We start from the raw sequence: 18,455 nt of genomic DNA, 5'->3' as shown, positions 1-18,455 counted from the left end.
ATGAGGCATTATAACCCTACCCTTCCCATTAAAGTTTTTTGATTAAATCATATGCCCCTTGAGTGCTTCAAAGTGTGGTGGTCTTATTCTGAATTGTTTTGAGGAAAAGCAATAACTAAATCTTATTTTTCTCTGTTTAAGGAGTAAAAATTTAATTAAGAGTTGTCATACTTGTGAACACTAAATAAATGTGTAATATAGTTGTATACAATCATTTGTCATTTTATATAAGAATGCAAAATTCAGTATTCTAGGTTGCATAGTTTTTCAAGTTAAATGTGTAAATTTTATTCATAAGATATTTTACTTGTTTTTAATATCTAAATGTTATAAAACAAAAAAAGGAAAGAAAAAGAATTAAATAGTTACAATAACAAGTGTAATTTTCTTAAATTAAGTGATTTCGGTCTTTAAATGGAAGGAGGGATTAAAATACTCAATAAGAAAAGTTTTATCCAATATCCAATTAAAAGAAATTTCATAATAACACAGAATTGTAAAAAAACCCAAGAAAAGAATGAGCAGAAGAAAGACAGATGAGTAAAGGAAATGGAAATATATAATATTCTTATTTGAGTGAGGATTGTAAGAGAAGTGGATATTTGTAGAATATATTCTGTCATGTGAAAAATTTTAAATGAACTGCATTTAGAAGAATATGAAGAGGATACATGAAAAAATCGCTGACATATATATATAGATGTAATAATGAAAATTTTCAGTTTAAAAAAAAAAATTACGTGTAATGAAAAAAACACATGAAACATTATTATACATAATAATATATCCAAAAGGGGGAATTTATACTCAGGCTATGAATAGAAAACATATTTTCACCTTAGAAAGTCTTTTTAAGCTCTACTGCTATAAAATATTAACTTAATACTATAAAAAATATTACAATCAAATATTCAGCAATTCAAATCTACAAATGAATCAGCAATCCCTCTTCTAGTGGTTGGTACTTACTTGAAAGCAAATTATTTTTATTGTGTATTTTTATAAAGTAATTATATAAATTTTATTTTATTTAAATTAAAATAACAAGAATTAAAATATATTAGTTGAAGCTAAAAATAATAATACATACATGCAAATCACATTATTTACTTGCGTACTACTTGTCTTAATATAAAATATTATTATTGAAAGAACTTACCTAGTTCACATGTAGAATTCTTTTCTAAAGGGTTGTTTAGATTCATATAAAATACTTCTGAAAACGCTAATTATAAATAATCAAGTAACAATATTACTACTGATTCGACAACGTTAATGATTAATAATACTTAGATTAAGTTACCAGAAAAAAATATTACTATGTAAGTTTTGTTTATTTTCATTACATCGCTTTATATAATGGAATAAGCTAATAATATTATAAAAAGTATAATTTTTCATCAATATAATACACATTTTGATACACGTAGTTGTTTTGACGAATTCGGCGCGAACCAGGTGGATGGACGAGTTAATCGAATACATACAGCAACTACGCTATCTGTTCCATTCACTGTACACAATCACTATCACATTCAGCTATTTTTTTATTTTATACTGTTAGGTTTTTTTTTACTAATATTTCCTTATTAATCTGAATTAATTAGTTTTAATTTTCAAGGTAATAGTTTTTATATTATAACTATTTTTAATATAATGTATTTTTTAAATGTAATTAATAATTTTATCACACAAAAACAAAAAAATAATAGGATTTAAAACTAACAGTTCGATTTGGTTCGCTTTTAATCTTCAATTAGAATTGGATTATCTTAAATAAATTTTAATGGTTTTCTGAGGAAAAGAAATTATGACTATTAAAAAAATAATCAGGTATACTTAACTTTGTTGCTTTACAAGTTTACAAGCTGTTAACTGCCACCTTGACTGGAATTAAGTAGCGTTTAATGATTTTGTAGTCTAGGAACTCTTTATAACCTTATTTGAAAATATATAATTTCACATAATAAGTAAATATCCTCGATGAATCGGGAACTAAAAAAAAAAAAAAAATTAATTGGTTCTGAAACTTCTTCAAAATTTGTTGAAAAACAAAATGTTAAATTTCTCAGTAAACAAAACCTATCCATATTTAATTTATTCTGTAGTAAAAAGATTACTTAAATAATGACAATCTACCATCGTTTACGCTGTACTAAATATTTTACGATTCCATTTCAGTGTTTCCGATATGTATGTCCGCTATAGACTAAAAAAGCTACTGGACCGATTTAAGCGCGGGGAAAAAGGAAGAAAGAGAAGAATAGGAAAAGGGAAACAGGGAAAAATCGGAAAAGGAAAAAATCAAAAAAAGGGGACAACGGGAAAAGAAAATTGAAAGGAGTAAAAGAAAAGTAGAAAGAGGAAGGGGAGGGAAATAAGGGAAAGATAAACGGGGTAAATGGAAAAACAACGTGATAAAATGAAAATGGGGAAGGGAAGGGGAAAAGGATAAAATGGAAAGGTTAAATTTTGTGAAGTTCCATAATGGTCATTTTATTAATGCTTTAATCTAACTTTCAATTGTGTTCAATTTAATCTATATTTACTCAAATCTAGCATAGTGAAGCATGCGAGTCTGCTAGTTCAAATTATTAAATTATTTAAGATAAAATACATAAAGAATATTTGTTTTAATAATACGTGATGAAAATAAAAGTTGTTGCCGTGTTGTTTAGCCAGCGTGTCGTTGCTGACACAGTTATTTTGTAAACATTCCTCACTCCAACGGACTACGACGTTCAAGGTTAACAGAGTCTATCACTTTTATAGATCCCTTACGCAATAGCAGGATTGACTGTTATCTTATAAAACAAATTAAATAAAGACAAAAATATAAAATAAAACATGCAACTTTACACTGTACTTTCACTTTTAACCGTCTGATGGTTTTTATTTATTTTTGAATTTGTTGTCGCCTTAAGAATTATTTTTATGTGCAAACTAAGAATGAAATATTAAAAAAACCATCTAATTCAAAGCGGAACCCAGTATCTTCAGTTTTTTTAATCTGATTAACCTTTTTATTTTTTTTTGTTTAACCTCCGGGGCTACCGTCAGGTATTGCTTTAGAGGATGAAACGAATTATGTGTAGCGTGTGTTAAAACGGCATGCCTGACCGGGATTCGAACCCGGGACCTCCAGATGAAAGGCGGAGACGCTACCACTCGCGCCACGGAGGCCGACAATGAGGCTAGTTAACCTTTTTTTTTTGTAGCGTGTGTGAAAAATGCCATGCCTGACCGGGATTCGAACCCGGGACCTCCGGGTGAAAGGCCGAGACGCTACCACTCGCGCCTCGGAGGCCGGCAGACTGGTTAACCTGTAGATTTATAAGATTACGTCTAAATTGAAAAACGAGCCCCAGACTTCCAGCGTGGTTCTTTTTACAATTTTTTTATTATCAAATTATTTACAGATGATTCTTACGTAAGTAAAATTTAACTGTGTGAGGAATAAATCGAGTCCGTTTCTAGTATTTATATGAATATAAGCGATCTGAAACAGAAGCATTACGCAAGTAATTCTGTGCGTCAATTTCTTAGTTGACGCAGTCAACCGTTATGAACAATGTTTTTTTTTCTAAAATGATACTCGCGTAACCATATTATCCTACGAAGCTGCGACCTTTCTCCAAGCTGAGTAAAACTCTTCAGACTATGATTAACGTTTTTTAATTGACAATACCCAAATAAGCATTTAACATATGAGCTAGCGTCCAAGCCAAGAATCGAACCCAAAACTCTCAGTATATGATTCGGTTGTTCTATTACGGAGGTGACAAAATAGATTAAAAAAACCCCAACAAAATCCGAGATCCGACAAAATTTAATTCCATGTCACTTAATGACTTTCAATATAATTTTTGGATTAAATTGTTTCATTCATTGAGAGCCAAGTATTATTTAAAAACAACGAAATATATTTTAAAAGATCTAAATAAAGTTAAATTAGGCTTTACATGTATAATAAAGTGCATTAATAAATAGATCTGTGAGTGTATGTACGCGCGTACAACATACATTTATTTGAATATTGTAGACGGGCTTAACCGTAAAATATGGAGGTCGACTAGATATAACTGAAATTTAGATATAATACTAATTATTACCTCCTTACATACCATTCCTGGTTTCTATAATCTATGTCATAAAAAATGTGGGTGGGGTGGCTCTGTTATTTACCTTTTTCTACTGATGACTATTAAAGTCATAAAGGACTGCGTTGTTACAAAATTTTCCAGATCCTAACCGGGTAACGAATTCGAAACTTTTAGTCTGGCAGGTAAGAAGCTACCTCTGTAACAGCGTGGAGTTCATGTTACATCTAAAAAAATTAATATATATTTTTTTTAATTCCTGATTTGATATTTAAACAAGTAGAGTAATAATTACACAATTGTATATGCGCGCGCATATATACAATTGCGGGTCTGTATTTACATGTACTATATTTTGACCTTGATTACGTATATAAACTGATTATTAGATGTAATTTAAACTGATTTAATTTAAGCTGATTTGGAAGTCGAGAGTTACAGCGTTCAAGTCCTAGTAAAGCCAGCTATTTTTACACGGATTTGAATACTAGATCGTGGATACCGGTGTTCTTTGGTGGTTGGTTTCAATTAACTACACATTTCAGGAATGGTCGAACTGAGACTGTACAAGACTACACTTCATTTACACTCATACATATCATCCTCTGAAGAATTATCTAAACAGTAGATACCGGAGGCTAAACAGGAAAAAGAAAGTAAAGATGTAATTTAAAAAAAATTGAAAATTTCGTTTTAAGTTCTTTGTGTATGGTTGGCTGTAATAATAATAATAATAATACATCCATTTATAGTTTAAGTGAAAATTTATTCTCTTTAATATTTTATATAATTATAATTTGTGCAGAATTAATAATAAATTTAAAAAATCTGACGTGGACACCGCATGACTTCCTTGTACGCCTATTAAATTGCATATACACATTTTTTGCTGCACTTCATATAAAGTTATTTCATTTGAAAGTGAGTACGATCCTCTAATTTATTAATGAAGTGTTACAATTGCTGAAATATTCGTTTTTATTCACATCAAATATTCATACAATTATTAATTCAACAATCTTACATGAAATAGTAGGACAGAGTAAAATTCCTTTTATTATTCGTATTACTACATCAGTGTTATTCGTATCTTCGTGAGTTGCTGATTAACAAAAGTTTTAGATTTCTGTTGTGTCGTATAAACAAAAGTTAATAATAATTAAACTATTCCGTTTAGTGAACTCCTGTATACCGGTTACAAATGTTAATTTCGACCTAGCCGTGTAAAATATTCACATTTTATTATTGAATTATTTGCTGAATAATAAAAAATGAAAAAGAAATAATCATACAGGAAAAAGAAAGATAACATGAAGAAATATATCTCAAAAAAAGAGGAAGAAAATGAATATGAAGGGGAAGAAAATGTTTAGAATACGGGAAGAATAACAAAAATTAGGAGAAGATGAAAGATATAAAGAGGAAGAAAATGTTAAAACTAAAGAAACAATAAAAAAAAAAAAAAAGATTGAGAGATGGTAAATATGAAGAGGAAGAAAAGACAAGGAAAGAATAAAAATATTAAGAGGGATGATGAATATAGAGAGAAAATTTGAAAAATAGAGAACGTGTACGCTAATTAAGAGCGGAAAAATTATATAAAACGAAAGCAAGATTAAATGATTGGCAACAAAAAACAATTAAACGAAATGATGATCAACTCCGACTTAAGGAGAATATTGTCCGATAATATAAGAGTAATGAACTAAAAAATTAGAATTATTTGCAATTTATTAAAGATCGGACACGTATGCCTCAGTGTATATGTTGTTCTTGTGTGGGACTATTTTTCAGTCACTCTGTAGTTAACTTTAATGTGGATAAAATTAAACAGAAAATTCAAGAATAATTAAACAGAAATTAAACTAGAAAATCCAAAAAATAATACGATTTTAAATTATAATTTTCAATTAATATTAAATAATCAGATGTTTCATCAACATCTATTACATATACAAATACAAGTAATGTGTATATATACGTATACGTATACATGTATATATATCGTATGTAATTCTTATTAAATTATATTTATACTTTTTTAAAGTAACATTTTATTTCACTAATTATTTTTGTCACTTTTTATTTATTATCACTGAATTATTATGTATTGTAATTTTTTTTTTACAATCACGGGTTAATTATATATTAAATCAATATATTTAAATTAAAAAAAAAAAAGGTAAAATAAACAAATGGAGATGAAGTCTGATTGAAACCGATGTGCCTTCCCTTTAAGATCAAAATATTTTATTAATTAAAATTTTATTTTTAATTTCGATTGCAATCAAAAAGGGAGGTGCACAACTAGATGTTACAACAGTGCTAAATCCAAAATTTCAACATCCTATGGCTAATCGTTTTTGAGTTATGTGATATACAATCGCACATACATACGCCACGACGAAACTAGTCAAAATGGATTCAGGGATGGTTAAAATGGATATGTACGTTGAAATCTGAAAACCGAAACGTATCGCAATTACAATACTTCTTTTACTTCGTAAAATAAAGTAAAAATAATTTAATATTAGACAACGTATAATGGATGGTCTAATGTAAAAAAAAAAAAAAACTGATGGTGATTGAAACAGTTTGCGAACCAAATTTTAAATGGAATAATTTTTCATGATAATTTTGTTGTATAAAAGTAGCGGTGGAAGAAGTCTGTCGCTGACGATCGTTGCCGTAGTGAGGCGAAGCATCATGAGAGAAAAAATTAATGAAATCCGGCAACACTGTTGCACTTGTCGGCGGGAAGTCATGGTAGTGCTTCGATGTAACAGTTGTTTAACCTAAACTAATCCCACTTGTATGTCGTCGAATTTGCATATTTCTATTGAGATATTTGTTATTACTGTTTAAGGGTGAGTTTTATTTTATATTTTTAATATTATTAATTTTTATATTATTACAATTTTTTATACTATAATTTGCATTTGTTTTATCCTTTGTTTGTATTATTCAAATAAAATACGAGTAAATTAAATAATCTTTTTAACAGAAATTCTTTAGTAAAAAGATTAGAATTACTGAAAAGAAACGTACTTCAGTATAACGTAAATGTAATTCAAGCTACCTTAAATAAAATTTCAGACTCCCAAGATTTTATTAAGTGCAATATTACATCCGAAAACCGTATTTATTCCGTTCTTTTACACACAATAAATAAACTGCATGTCATTGTACTTACTGAATTAATGTCTACTCAAATATTCTAATTTTAAAATATTTATTAGATTAAAAATGTTAGAACCCAGTTTACACTCATTTGTACAATGAGATATATACAACAAATAATTCATTATGAGTTTTTATATTGTATCATTTTCCATATTTAATTTATCTGTTTTTAAGAATTAAAAAGAAAATCATAAAATTGTTGGAAATGTATATCCATCATTTTTTTAGAGGAAAATGATTTTTAACAAAAATTTAATGACCTTCCTTAGATCGATCGGTTGGTAAATTAATCGACTGATATACCGATAATTCTGGGTTGGAATCCCAGCATCATTCGGCATTCCTTATCAGTCACAAAATATCTCATAACTACTCATAAGTAATAATGTAAACAGAAATTACTCGTAAATTATACGAAGATTAATTTTTCCTTTAAAATATTCGGAACGAGCGTTAAAATATTTAAAATTTTATTCGTAACATTTAAAAAATATTTACCTATAATTTTTTTAATTGAATTTTCCTTTTAAAGTGTATTATAAGGCACAAAAAAATCGCTTCAGTAGGTGACTGGATCAAACAACCTGCTAACATGTCGAAGGTTCTGGTTTGATTCCAGACACGGGTTCAATAATTCTTCTTATCAGCCATGATTCATCTAGTTAATTATGTGTTTAAGAAGGAATTATACATCGCAAATATATATGAAAAAACTGTTTTTCATTTTGAGGCATTCTGACCGCACTATTAGGTTTTATAGAAAATCTAAAATTATGAAGGATTCTGTGTGATCGGCCTGTTAGATCTTGAGATTATCCAGTATAAACTAATTGTGTAAATTATAATGGTGTAATTATAATGGTGTAAATTAAATTTAAATCTATGTAGACTGAAATTTTTTTTATTATACATTGTTCGTTATGATTTTTTAAATGAATCTAACAGAAAAAAATCACATTAGTAGTTGGGTTCTATAACGATCGACTGATGTACTGAAGGTCCTGTACTGAAGTTCGATTCTGAACTTGGGTTAGGCATTTTTATATGATTACCATTTCATCTCATTCATTACTTACAATAATAAACGACGCGAAATAAAGAAATTACAAAAAACGATGTTTCTTTAGCTGATCAAAGGAGCACTGAAATTAAAAAAAATTTAAGTAGCAAAATTTATCGATGTACTCTTATTTTCTAAATAAAATTCTATATGTTTAATTTTTTATTACTAAAAACGATTTTTCCCCTTAAAAACAAATTTAAGCGAAAAGGACGATTACAGTGGTAGTTCAATTGCTAGAAAACCGACTAAAATACTGAAGGTTCTCGGTTTGATTCCAAGCATAGGTTTGCCTTTCCTCAACAAATCAAGATCTATATAAATAATTACGCGTAAGTAAATACTTTCACAGGAGTTATAAATTTAAAAAGTACGTAATTTCAACAGAGGATTGGAGACCTTGTTTTCAGTTCGATTCCCAGCTTGTGTTCTTTTTTTGCGGCTATTTATCACATTGGATCTCATTAACTACGCAGAAATAAAATTTAACTTAATGTTTTTTTTTAATAATAAATGGGTATAAAAAAGACTAGATCGCTGAAGGGAGATTTGCAGAATACTGAAATTCCGATATTAGAAATAAATTATTTTTATTTAAAAAAAAATAAATTAAAGAATAATTTTCGATTAAAAAAGAAGGTATGTTTTTCGCAAAAAGAAAATTAGAGACCGGATCCTGGGTTCGAATTCAGCTTGTGTTCATTAACTACTCAAAGTCATCGTGTTATTATAATAAAGTCTGTAGAAAGCGTAGGATCACTAAAAAAGGGTATACTATAATAAATAAATTTTAAGGTACTGCATTTCTGAATCAGATAATGAACTATTTTCTAGAAATAAGTGAATTAATATTATAATGTTCAGGTCATTGCTTTAAAATTAAACGAATCGGGAAGGTATGAATAATCGATTATAAAATATATATTTATTTCCAAAATAATTACTTCCATCCAAACATTTAAACGAAATTTTGGTTAATAAAAATAGCTTTCTTTTTAGATAATTACAATTACTTAGGAATAGAAAACAACTCTAGTATTCGGACAAATGAGAATTAGGAGTGCGGTTAATTGGGGCACCTAATTAAATATTATAATTAATTGAATCTCGTGCATTAAAAGTGATTAAATACGATGTCTGGAGTTTGCCATTTAAAAAAAATTATTTTTGTCCAGATAAATGTTTTTGTGTAGTTGCAGAGCTTGGGTTATTAATCCAAGGATATCAGATTCGAATCCTAATCGTATTCATTAAAAATGATTTATATTAATGTACATGTATAATTTACAATTTTTAGCTATATCTACGTATACCGCTCTCTACCCGTCTCGATCGAAAAATAAAGCTAATCAGCAAACCGGTTAATTAAAATACTTATCGATTCCTCTACTGTTCCGTTCACAAATGTTTTTTCTGTATTTATCCCCGTAGGCTGCTCCTTAATAAAAATACAAATTATAGGAAAGTAATTTGGAAGTCTTAAAGGTTTTATAGGCATTTTACTAAAAATGAATTAAACTTTCAAAATTAATGATGCCTCTGTCAATAGCATTTTATGGAGACTGATGCATATCATTTTATTAGCATCTTCAAAAATTATATTTTATACATTTTTTATTATTTTCATTTGAAATAAAAAATAAATTGTACTTAATCGTATTATTTTTTATCTCTATATCTATCCAAGGTATGATTAGGCATAAATGTGCCGCAGGGTTGAACATAGAGCAACCCCGTGCGAAGTTAGGACGGTAACTAATTGTCTTAGACTGCATCTTAAACAAAAAATAATGTTACTGCCTTTTTTACCTCATACGAGCGCGGGAACGCATGCGCAGGTAAGGAGTATTTCAGACCTGTTTACTTCCTTGTACAAAGTAAAGGAAGTATTGTAATCACGAAAAATTTCAGTTTTCAGATTTCAACGGAAATATCCATTTTGACCGTCCCTGAATCCATTTTGACTAGTTTCGTCGTGACGTCTGAACGTACATATATATCTCGCATAACTCAAAAACGATTAGCCGTAGGATGTTGAGATTTTGGATTTAGGACTGTTGTAACATCTAGATGTGCACTTACCCTTTTGATTGCAAACAACTGAACCGAAAGTGTCCAAAAAAGCCCAAAATCCAAAGAAATTTGGATTTTGGACATTTTCTTAACTGTAATAATAAGCCCTCATTGAGAGCTTTTCAATGACATATCATAAGTGGTACTTATTTTTATTGGTTCCAGAGTTATAGTTAAATAAAGGTTTAATTAGTGCCATATTTGGATCTTACAAGGGGAAGGCACATCGATTCGAATCAGACTTCATCTCCCTTTTTTTAATTTCTTTTTATTTAAATATATTGATTTATTAATAATTATTAACCACTATGATTGTGATTATTAACACAGTGATTATAAATAAAAAAAAATTACAATAAATAATTCAATAATAACAAAAAATATATATATATGAAAAAAAATCAAAAAATTCTTTATTAAAGAATTAGAGGATCGTATCTCACTTTCAAACGAAATAAGTTTAAATAAAATGCAGCAAAAAATGTGTATATGTAATTTAATAGACGTGAAAGGAAGTCACGTTGTGTCCACATCAGATTTCTTTTTTAAATATGACACTGAGGTAGTTTAATATTTTCGTACGTAAAAATTAACTGAATTCGGATCCAGAACCTTTTGGATATAAGTCAATTTCGTGATACATTTAATCTGATTAAGTAAAATGAAATGTACATTGTTTTGTCAACCAGAACGGTAGTAATAAAAAATAACCAGAAAATTGAGTCCTGCTGCCATTTCAATATGTATTATGCGTTGATTGTTAGTTAAGCATGTCAATTGACCTGACAATTTCTAATGCAGTAAATTTTCTCTAAAAAAAGTATTCTTCCCGTACATTTTTTGGGTCGGTGAAATCAAAGAATGGATCTGTGATGTACAAAAAGTATTTTGTTAAGTTTTTGGAGGGCGCGCGCACACACAATATTTTTAATGTAACTCTTACTCGTATTTATTGTTAAAACAGTGAGGGTGGCGTTGCATCTGAAGTTCGTCTGAATTCCGTTCTTTTTATACATTAAATAATTCTAGGTTCGATTTCCGGTTACGCTTGGCATTTATTATCAAAATTCATAACATGAAAAAATAAAAATAAAAAAAAACAATGTAAAAAAATGCGTGATAGTAACTGACGTTTGTCGGCCTCCGTAGCGCGAGTGATCGTGTCTCGGCCTTTTATCCGGAGGTCCCGGGTTCGAATCCCGGTTAGGTATGTCATTTTCACACGCTACAAAATTGCCATTTGATCTCATCCTGTGAAGCAATACATAACGGATGCCCTGAGTAAATGAAAAAAAAATCTATACTTTGTATGTTGTCAATACGAGTAAAATAAATTAATAAAAAAAAAAAAAAATACTAGTTATAAATATTCGTTTAATTTAGTGAGAGATAACTTTTTAAATCATACTGCAATCTTCGACATAACCGCTCGCCGACGCGCTGTCTACAATTCCCGCCTTGACATGACACGTTTAACCTTGAACTGAGTTCAAGGTTATACTACAATGCCGTCCCGTACACCACTGCGTAAAACACATTTTAACTATAATAATTATTTACGAGTTATAACGCTGAATAAAATAAACCGTTCGATTCATTTCTTTCTCATACACCGGCTTTTTATTTATTTATTTATTTTCTTAATTTTTATTTATTTTTTTTATAAATTTTTATTTATTTATTTTTAAAATTTTTATTTATTTATTTTTAAAAAAATTTATTTATTTATTTATTTATTTATTTTATATTTTAAATACACGTATAAGCAGCGTGGATGTAAGATGTGTCGAAGCCGATAATATCGAACCTTGGTTCTTCAATATGTTTTTTTTTTTTTTTTAAGTAGGTTTAAATAAATTTAACTGTTTGGAGACCAAATTGATTCCAAACGACGTGTTTTATAAATATTACAAATGCGATTGTTTTTTTTTAAATTTGATTATGATATGAAAGCCGAACCCAGGATCTTCCACTTAAGATTTTTTTAATAGTGATACTCGGATATTCATTACGAATAGAACTACAGCCTTCTGTAGATATACAGCCTTCGCTGCGGTGAAAGAAGTGAAGGTGTCATTTGTACGACTGAACATCATTTCCGTTTCCGTAGGTTAGTACATTGTTACGCGACAACATATATTAGCTAAGTAAAGAATCTAACGGAAAACGGCTTCTTCCTAATTCTCCTTAGCGAATTCACTAGCCGTAACTCGATAACAAACTGTTTTTTTTCGGATATATGTTTGTACGAACCTTTCTTCTTAATTTCAAGCTCTCGTATCGGTTCCCAAACTATTTCTGTTTCCTCCTAAATCATCTTGTGTATAAATATATATATTTAATTGCATAAATTAAAATATAAAAAAAAAAATTACACGATGCGACGATGAATTTGAACGTTTAAAAAATTGAGATGGGATTACTCTCCTCTCACAGTGAAAAATATAATTTTTGTTATTTTATGAAATAATTTCATAGAATCGTACATAAAAAATATATCAGAGATTAAAATTTAGTTTGATTTGTCTATATTTATTCCTTATAATATTTAAAAGAACTATGATTAGGTAGTTATAAATATGCTGGAGGTTGGAAATTGAAAGCACCCTTGAGAAGTTAGGTCCGATAACGAAATTATTACTACAGTGCATCTTCGGTAAGGAATTTCATGATGTTTCTACCCCTCAAAATTTTCGCGCGCCCATATGCACCCAAGAGAGAAGGAGAGAGGGAGAGAGAGAGAATTCTCACGCTGTTTGAGGTAGACTGAGGTTTAAAAGAGGGGATGATGCTTTGCGATGTTACATTTATTTTTCAAGAGCGACTCCTATTTTTATAATTGTGTTCTCTAAATAAGTTTTCATACTAAATTCTTACAGTATTTTGTATTTAATTTTATTCTCTTGTGAAATATTAAATTTCGTTATTTTAATTTCATCCACTTCATATTTCTCGCTCGTTAAAATGCACGTGTAGGATATTACGAGGTCGTATTGTAAATAAAATTGGAAAAATTTGATCTGTTTATTTAATATTATAATGTTTGTTTATATATTACTTTACAAAACGGATAAACGTTATCGTAATATTTTTATTATACCTATTAAAATTAAAGGAAATTAATTATTATTTTAATAAAATGTAATTCCTATAAAATAATGGACTAATCTTTATTTAATTTAATTATGTCAGATGTATATATAAGAAAAAAGGACTACATAATTATTAACTCTCATACCAATAATGACCGTTATGTTAAGGGTTATATTTGAATTGTCCGACAATAGACGCGAAGGAAGACAGCTGGCCGTTCTGTTCACCACCCCCCTCTCATGACTCACACCATCTTCGCATTAGTCATCGACTGACAAATCTTTTAACTTGACACGTCATGCAGCTACCACAAAAAATAAAAAATAATTACCTCTAAAATTTTTCTTTACAAAATACTCCTCCATCAGCGTATGATCCATACAATTTTATAAATTATCATATTTGTCATCGGCTATTGAAGTATTTTTTGTATTTATTAAAATATTTATTACTATAAAAAAAAATATTTTATTACATTTATTTATCAGTAAACAATTTGTTTTAATCACAATCTTATTATTTTTTTTAAGTTAGCGCAAATGATGTATTTTCAATAAATTAAATAAAATTCTACCTTCAAAACACAAGAGAGTGTGAAGCTTTCTATTATTTAATCAAATGTAATGTTTCATCTTGATAGAACTATACGTGTACATGTCTTCATCAGTAATGCAAGAATTCACACGTACACGTACATGCACGCGCAAAGGGAGAAAGCTGTTACCAGATAATTACAATTTTTACTTTTTAATTTTTATTAAAATAACGTTTATTTCTTAGCAAATGTTATATATTCATAAATATATGCATGGAAACATCAGAATATTTAATTTACTAAACAATTTACACGAATCACATTTACCGGTACAAAACAAAGTTCTGGTAGCCCATTTTAGTATATTTTTTTACCTTTTCAAGTAATCACAAAACATAGTATTATATTTTAGACAAGATATACATAAAGGTAATAAATGATAACGATGATACAAGATTAGCATTTTATTAAAACAGACTCGCTTGTAAATGAAATCGGTTTAGTCATCTCATGAAAATTTGCTACGTAATTAGACGGTTCAAACATTTTACATAATGTACAACAGAAAATGTTACTATTAAAGGGAATAATATTTATGTAATTAGCAATGTTATTTCTTACTGAGAAGTGGATCGCACAAACTTTAACCATATTTAAAGCTAAAGTTAGGATTTGCATGGCGGGTCGGTAACTTTATGTAAGAATTCAATTTTCACGATGAGGTTTACAAAGTTTTATTCTGTTTTGCTTGATCTGTCTGAAAATTGTCCGGAGTGCTAGGTGGAAGAGACCACCCAACATGTATTGTTTTTCCGCGCGATTCTCCATAGAGCGTAGAGAGATGCTCGGCAACCTGAGACGTGAGTACATGTTCCGCCCTAGGTGGAGGTTAGTCGGTAGTGCGCAGGAATACATACGCCCTTGCATGATGAATGTAACAAGGTGTAGCATTGCGCACAGTATTCGGCGCGCATGCGTATATTCTACCGGGTTATTTGAACATATAAGTAAGGGATTTTGGGACAAAAGTTTTTAGTTGTACACAAATTTTACAAAATTTTAAATACATGATAATGATTAAACGAGCTAACAATCGAATATTTATGAGTGATTATTCACTTTCAATATGAATTAGTATTATTTGGTACTGATAAAGTTGTAATATTTATTAAAAATAATAAAAAATTTTTTTTTAATAATCCTTAATAAAAATAAATATTTTATACAAGTCTATTGATTCTTAAGAGTATTGAAATTGATTGTTAATTAAGATAAAATTCAAAATAGTGAATGAAAACCTAAACAAACAAACAGGGGACATCTTATGAAGTGCAACTGACACTTACTCTTCTTGTAGCGTGTGTGGCTCTATGGTAACGACTCCTTTTGCTATTCATGGGGTTCGGTATCGAATCACCGATAATTTTTTTTTATGCTCATAAAATATTTTTTTTACTAATATTATTTTCCATTTATTATGTGAAACTATTTAATGCTGTTAAAATGGAAAATCAACTAAATGGGAGATAACTTATTTCAAAATGTTATAACTAAAGATCCGATATTATATATTTTGGTCGATCTTCGGAATTTGATGATTTTTTAGTTTAATTAAAATTATTATCGCAAAACAATTTTTGAAAGAAATTGCTTTTAATAATCTAATTTACACGGGAAAATGAGATATTACTTATTTTTTTACGGATACCAAAATGAATATTACTTTATAATACTGAAATAAAAATTAAATAAAAAGTTGTTTAGTGAAAAATAATTTTATATTCGATAAACATATTTTTCTAATGAGTCAAATGAAATGCAAGGGATTTTCTAGGTAAACCATTTTAAACGCGTGCAATAAAAAGAACAATTGCAAAAGGGTCGGTTTTGGTTTTTATGTTAATAAAAACTATTTTATTTTCTATTTCATATAAAATGTTTCCATTATATTTTCATTTTGAATTAAATTTTTTTTTTGTCTTCAGTCATTTGACTGGTTTGATGCAGCTCTCCAATATTCCCTATCTAATGCTAGTCGTTTCATTTCAGTATACCCTCTACATCCTACATCCCTAACAATTTGTTTTACATATTCCAAACGTGGCCTGCCTACACAATTTTTTCCTTCTCCTGTCCTTCCAATATTAAAGCGACTATTCCAGGATGCCTTAGTATGTGGCCTATAAGTCTGTCTCTTCTTTTAACTATATTTTTCCAAATGCTTCTTTCTTCATCTATTTGCCGCAACACATCTTCATTTGTCACTTTATCCACCCATCTGATTTTATAACATTCTCCTATAGCACCGCATTTCAAAAATCTTTCCTGACATTTAAATTAATTTTTGATGTAAACAAATTATATTTCTTACTGAAGGCTCGTTTAGCTTGTGCTATTCGGCATTTTATATCGCTCCTGCTTCGTCCATCTTTAGTAATTCTACTTCCCAAATAACAAAATTCTTCTACCTCCATAATCTTTTCTCCTCCTATTTTCACATTCAGCGGTCCATCTTTGTTATTTTTACTACATTTCATTACTTTTGTTATGTTCTTGTTTATTTGCATGCGGTAGTTCTTGCGTAGGACTTCATCTATGCCGTTCATTGTTTCTTCTAAGTCCTTTTTACTCTCGGCTAGAACTACTATATCATCAGCAAATCGTAGCATCTTTATCTTTTCACCTTGTACTGTTACTCCGAATCTAAATTGTTCTTTAACATCATTAACTGCTAGTTCCATGTAAAAATTAAAAAGTAACGGAGATAGGGAACGTCCTTGTCGGACTCTCTTTCTTATTACGGCTTCTTTCTTATGTTCTTCAATTGTTACTGTTGCTGTTTGGTTCCTGTACATGTTAGCAATTGTTCTTCTATCTCTGTATTAGGGTAGGTCTATAAACGCCAAGTATGTCGGTTTGTTTTTCTTTAATCTTCCTTTTACTATTGATCTGAGGCCTAAAATTGCTTCCCTTGTCCCTATACTTTTCCTGAAACCAAATTGGTCTTCTCCTGACACTTCTTCCACTCTCCTCTCAATTCTTCTGTATAGAATTCTAGTTGAGATTTTTGATGCACGACTAGTTAAACTAATTGTTCTGTATTCTTCACATTTATCTGCCTCTGCTTTCTTTGGTATCATGACTATAACACTTTTTGACTATGACTCATGACTATAACACTGAATTAAAATAATTAAAGTTAATTATCTTGTGAACCGCTCTGTATCTAATAGTACATTAATAATTAATTCAAGGTAAATTGTTTATTAAGAAAAATTATTATATTGTTAAGAAATAAACGAAATTAATCATTCAGATCATAATTCTCGACTCCACATACAGTCAATTAAATTTTTTTACAAAATAAACAAAAAAACCTACACTCCATATTTATTTGGAAGTGCGTGTACACGCACACGTGAGTTTGGCACTTCCTATTTATAAATATTAGAGTAAAAATCCACATTTCGACGCCAATTTTCATAAATTTTATTCTTTTATGTTTCAAAAGTTTGTTTATTTTTGATAATTCTGCCTTTAATTACATTGATGTATTGCTTCTGTTTCTGCGCCAACCGCATAAACGAATTTAAACATCATGGCGGGAAAAGGATTTTGGGACGAGCCACTGCGCAACGCTAGGTGTGCGACACTTTGTTACTTTCATCATGCGCCCTTGTTTGTAACTGGGGGAACCTGTTAGCGAGCCCGACACTGCTTAGGCGCCCGTAAATGGGGTTCCTACACGACTAATCATTAATTAGTCGTGCTTAGTGCGTATCGTAAGTTGGTTAATTTGTATCTATAATTATAAGCGGTAAACGTTTTTGTTATTATTTATATCACCCGATATTACCATTTCCATTTATTTATTATACAAATATACTCATAATTTAACCAAATTTAACCTACGCTCGCTTTGCTCGCTAACCTTGATTAATTAACAGAGTAATATTTTTTTGTGTATTTAAACAAAAATTAGAGTATAGGTTATTGGTTTTTAATATCTGAATAGATTTTAAATACATTCAAATGTTAAAATAGGTCTAGATTCAATTAATTATCGATTTGAAATTTTTTTCAAACTGCGGTACCACCGAAAGTGCGCAAGTGCCAATTTACTTTTGTAATTTTTTAAGTTACAATGAAATACTTACTTTTAGTAACACTTTACAATGTTACTGATCATATTAGACCGTTTTATTTTTTCTCTTACAGATGCAAGAGGACTGCCACGATTTCCTACATGTAATCGCAGCACGATTTTTGGTGAAGATTATGTTCGGAAATTTCACGATTTATTCTATTTTTCTAAATTCTATTCTTCCCTTAAAAAGGCGAAGGCTTAAGAATTAACAGTACCAAGGTAAGCAGTTTACAGTTAAAATCTCATTCAGACAGCTAAAAAGTT

General features: G+C 29.3%; 1 long non-coding RNA gene across 1 annotated transcript in view; it reads left to right on the top strand.

Annotated features, from left to right (window-relative positions):
- Positions 1–6,832: 6,832 nt before the first annotated feature.
- Positions 6,833–18,455, top strand: part of LOC142333246 (uncharacterized) — a 63,287-nt gene continuing 51,664 nt past the window's right edge. The window contains exons 1-2 of the long non-coding RNA XR_012758567.1: positions 6,833–6,967; positions 18,263–18,410. This is a non-coding gene — a long non-coding RNA (uncharacterized LOC142333246). The remainder of the gene's footprint in view (positions 6,968–18,262; positions 18,411–18,455) is intronic.

This window comes from Lycorma delicatula, chromosome 12 (assembly GCF_047948215.1).
Source record: "Lycorma delicatula isolate Av1 chromosome 12, ASM4794821v1, whole genome shotgun sequence".
Lineage (NCBI taxonomy): Eukaryota > Metazoa > Arthropoda > Insecta > Hemiptera > Fulgoridae > Lycorma > Lycorma delicatula.
The sequence above is the reverse complement of the archived record's forward strand: the minus strand, read 5'-3'. Positions and strand labels throughout refer to the sequence as shown.